The sequence below is a fragment of the Oncorhynchus mykiss genome, chromosome 12 (assembly GCF_057628025.1).
Source record: "Oncorhynchus mykiss isolate SJ-2025 chromosome 12, ASM5762802v1, whole genome shotgun sequence".
Lineage (NCBI taxonomy): Eukaryota > Metazoa > Chordata > Actinopteri > Salmoniformes > Salmonidae > Oncorhynchus > Oncorhynchus mykiss.
The window spans coordinates 54975902-54981128 of NC_143033.1; positions in this window are offsets into that span (position 1 = coordinate 54975902).

Here is a 5227-nt window from a genome sequence, read left to right on the forward strand (position 1 = left end):
CAACCTCACTGGGAAGGAGACAGCCCCCGCACACCTAGCTCAGGGATACGGGTGGCACGGGGTCAGGTCTTCCCTTGCCATCTGCCCCAAACACCCGTGGTGACAACAGCACGGTCAATCGGGGTACGTCACGATGCCTCCAAACCCAGAGTGGACCAGACTTCAGGCAAACGTATGCACCTAAACACATTGTTTCAACCCCATTGTTTTCGGGTTTCAAGAGTGTTGTGTATTTTTCATGTGAGTTCAGTAAAGCATGTCCCTCCTCCACATTCAGATACAAGGTGGTGGAGATTTTTTTTAAAGATACAAAAATAACCTATTTCTGCCAGTCCACGACAGACGTCATGCCCCCTCAGATGGCCCTTTACGGGAGACTCATTGCCTGCTCGCATGCACAGTGTTGCCCTGGGTAATGCAAACCATAACAATGGGGTACAAATTGTTGTACGCACCCTATTTTTCTGCGGCGTCAAGACGTTGACTGTTCACCTGGCCTCAGCACCAGTATTAAGGGAGGAATTTCCTGGAACCGAAAAGGGACAGGGGGTTACGCCCCATTCTAGACATACATGCCCTGAACAAACATCAGAGTTTACTAATTCAAGATGCTCACAAATCAGTGACTGTTCCAGTCCGTGCGTTGGTTCACCACCATTGACCTAAAGGATGCAAACTTTCATGTGCCCATGTACCTAAGTCACAGAAAGTTCCTGAGATTCCATAAAGAGGCAAGCCTACGAGCTTCTCGTCTCCATCTTTTCAAAGGTGGTGGAGGTAGCTCTGGCACCCACAAGGAGCTAGGGGCTGAGGGTATAGGACTATCTGGACAATTGGCTGATAGCAACAGAGTCACGGGAAGATGTTCGGGTTCCAGCTCTGCTTGGCCCATTTTCGGTTAGGGCTCACAGTACGTTTTTGCCAGTTACTGCTCCTACTGGGGATAGTAGCTTCTATGATAGTGGTCATTCCCCTGGGACTATTATTGACGCGGCCATTCCAGCAGTGGGTACTAGCAATGAGCTTGGATGCATCTTGCCACCTAAACTGGTCGATTCCGGTGTCCCCGACATTCCTTTGGGTACTGGCCCAGTGGAGGGATCCCCGGTTGCTGTCACAAGGGGCTCCTATGGGCCAGGTGTTGTCTCGCAAGGTGGTCATGTCAGATGCGTCCCCCCAATGGTGGGGCACGCTGTGCGATGGTTACTCAATTTGGGCAGTATGGACAGTGTCACAGAGTGCCTGGAATATGAATTACCTGGAACTTTTGACTGTGTACTTAGCATTTAGGCGCCTAGTCCCGCGTTTGCCGGGCCATGATGTGCAGGTGGCACGGGCCTGTTTTCTACTGTGTTATTGACTTGTTAATTGTTTACTCCATGTGTAACTCTGTGTTGTCTGCTCATACTATGCTTTATCTTGGCCAGGTCGCAGTTGTAAATGAGAACTTGTTCTCAACTAGCCTACCTGGTTAAATAAAGGTGAAATAAAAATAAAAGGTCAGATCCGACAACATGACAACGGTGGCATACATCAACAGGCAGGGGGAACTCGGTTCCTACCCCTCCTCACCTTGGCTTCCTGTTGCTGTGGAGCAGAGCACATTTACTCTCACTTCGGGCAGTGCATGGTGTTCTCTAAGCATTGTCTCTCTCACTGACGGGTTCCTGGGTTCCTGGTATGGCAACTGCTCGGCCTCTGACCGCAAGGCACTACAGGGGTAGTGCGTACGGCCCAGTACACCACAGGGGCCAAGCTTCCTGCCATCCAGGACCTCTATACCAGGCAGTGTCAGAGGAAGGCCCTAAAAATTGTCAAAGACTCCAGCCACCCTAGTCATAGACTGTTCTCTCTGCTACCGCAAGCGGTACCGGAGCGCCAAGTATAGGTCCAAGAGGCTTCTAAAACAGTTTCTACTCCAAGCCATAAAACTCCTGAAATTCTAATCAAATGGCTACCCAGACTATTTGCTCTATTATCTATGCATAGTCACTTTAATAACTCTACCTACATGTACATATTACCTCAATTACCTCAACACCGGTGCCCCCGCACATTGACTCTGTACCAGTACTCCCTGTATATAGCCTCGCTATTGTTATTTTATTGCTGCTCTTTAATTATTTGTTACTTTTATTTGTTACTTTTTTTTAGGTATTTTCTTAAAACTGCATTGTTGGTTGGTTAAGGGCTGGTACGTAAGCATTTCACTGTAAGGTGAAATACCTGTTGTATTCGGTGCATGTGACAAATACAATTTGATTTGATTTTGATATGATATGATATGATTGTAGCATATTTCCCATGGCATATAGCAGCAAGGAGCAGGGGTTACCTAGACGAGTAAGCGCCCACTCCACCGGCATCTTGGGTGTTGTTTAAAGGGTTATTTGGAGATATTTGTGCTGCGGTGAGTCGGGCATCACCACACACTTTTGCTTACGGTAAGGACAGGTGAAAGTCACTTAGGCAGTCACTTAGGTGTGCTCAATACCCAGACTGTCACATCTGGTGGTGTCAGGTCTGGGTTGTCTGCCATGGGCCATTGGGGCCTGATTATATTTCCCCATAGTACGCTTTACCGAAGTTGACTGACTTAAAAGGAAACGTAATGTTCCGACTATAACTACTGTTCCCTGAAGGAGGGAAAGGAGATACAACACCTGTTTGGCCCCGCATCGCCCGTTCCTGGGCTTGGTGAAGAGCATTATTCAATTGAAGGAATGAATCCAAGCCTCACGCTTATCACCTGTGGAAGGCGGTTCTTCCATCGAGGCACATTGGCTTTGTCAGGCGTGATTTAGGATCCTTCAACCGAAGTCGCGAGAGTGCGACTCCCCATAGTATGATGTACCTCGTTTCCCTCCTTCATGAAACAGAAGTCACAACGTTACATTCTTTGTTTCAAGGGCACTACAGTGCACTACTTTTGAACAGGGCACATAGGACCATTAGGCACATAGGACCAAAACAGTGTTCAATAACAATAATCTAAGGAGATTTCAAATTCTTGTCCTAGAGTACTCATTCTTATAAATGTACTACCTAAGGGACGATATGTCCGGGGCAGAGGCTTTTCCTTGCTATGAGTCTTACCAGACACCACGGCCTAGCTGTGCTTAATGAGGGGTCCATGTCTCTGTGACCTGGTTGCTGGCTGCTACAGAGGCAGAGAGAGAAAGAGAGAGAGGCAGGCACCCGGTCGCAGAATGGATTGGCTCAGCAGAACCTTTGTCTCCACTGTCAGAGAGACAGGCGTGATGTCATCTGGATCTTTCATCCAAGTTTTTTGTCACTATTATTCTATACTGAACAAAAATATGAATGCAACATGCAACAATTTCAAAGATTTGACTGAGCTACAGTTAATATAAGGAAATCAGTCAATTGAAAAAACAATATTAGGCCCTAATCTATGGATTTCACGACTGGGCAGGGGTGCAACCTTGGGTGGGCCTGGGAGGGCATCGGCCCACCCACTTGGGAGCCAGGCCCAGCCAATCAAAATGAGTTTTTCCTCACAAAAGGGCTTTATTACAGACATAAATAGTTCTCAGTTTTGTCAGCTGTCCAGGTGGCTGGTCTAAGACTATCCCGCAAGTGAAGAAGCCAGATGTGGAGGACCTGGGCTGGCATGGTTACACGTGGTCTGTGGTTGTGAGGCCGGTTGGACGTACTAAATTAAATTAAACGTTGGAGGCAGCTTATGGTAGAGAAATTACATTCAATTCTCTGGCAACAGCTCTGGTGGACAGTCCTGCAGTCAGCAGGCCAATTGCACATTCCCTCAAAACTTGAGACATCTGTGGCATCGTGTTGTGTGACAAAACTGCACATTTCAGATTGGCCTTTTATTGTTCCTAGCACAAGGTGCACCTGGTTAATGATCATGCTGTTTAATCAGCTTATTGATATGCCACACATGTCAGGTGGATGGATTATCTTGGCAAAGGAGAAATGCTCGCTTGCAGGGACATAAACAAATGTGTGCCCAAAATTTGAGAGAAATAAGCTTATTGTGCATATGGAACATTTCTGGGATCTTTTATTTCAGCTCATGAAACATGTGACCAACACTTTACATGTTGTGTTTATATTTTTGTTCAGTATATGTACACTTCCTGCAGTGGTATATCCATGCAATGCCATCCGAGAACAGGGTTGGGGACCATATTGACTGGAGCCCAACTACTGTTTTTGATGCTGCCTCATGAGGAAAGGTTTTCTCAAATGCACCGCACAGCCCCAGGGACCTACAATTTTTCTCTTGCATTACCGGTTTTGATGATAGCAAGGTAATTCATGATTTTGCCTACATTGAAGGAAAATTGTATGGCTTTACACTTACTCAGGCAATGTGAGTGCTGCTACCTACGGTACATAAGGTCCAAAAGTTAGTGAGCTAATGGTTTTCTTTCAGGTTTGACACAGAAGACTGCAGTACATTAGAGTGAATTCTGAGTGGTGCTTTATATTGGTAATGTACCAGTCAGCAGGCAGGTGGAGCTGCTGAGTCTGATGAATATGATCACTTACAGTATGTTTGTAGACTGACATTAATGACATTCTTTATCCCAGGACATTTCTGCAGGATTATCAATACCCTGGCATGTGTGATGGTACATCTATTTTGAATGACTGGTTTCATCAGCTCCGGTTTGTATAAAGCAGGGGCGTCAAACTCATTCCATGGAGGGCCTCATGTCTGCTGGTTTTAATTTTTTCCTCTCAATTATGACCTAGACAACCAGGTAAGGGGAGTTCCTTACTAAATGACCTGAATTCATCAATCGAGTACAAGGGAGGAACAAAAACCTGCAGACACCCGGCCCTCCATGGAACGAGTAGCATTATAGTGACATTCTTTGAAAGGATCCAGTAAAGACTGGCATACAAACACACTGACTTCTTAGCCTGGAAAAGGAAATAATGGTTGCAAAATAACTGCTCATAAAATATGAATGGTTAATCTGATACTGACATTTGCAAAAGCTGCTGGTGGTCGCCATTTTAACACCCCCTCTCGCTCACACACAGCATAGCGTTCATAACTCGTTGCGACCTTATTTTCTTGTATGCAGTAAAGATATCTGAATTCATTCGGAGGTTTTATCAGCCAGGGCCCAGCAATGGCCGCTGCCTAGCTTTATGAAAGCAGCAACCAATGAACATCTACAGAAAACGCAATACACTTACCAGTCCACACAAAGAAAAACACAAATGGGCC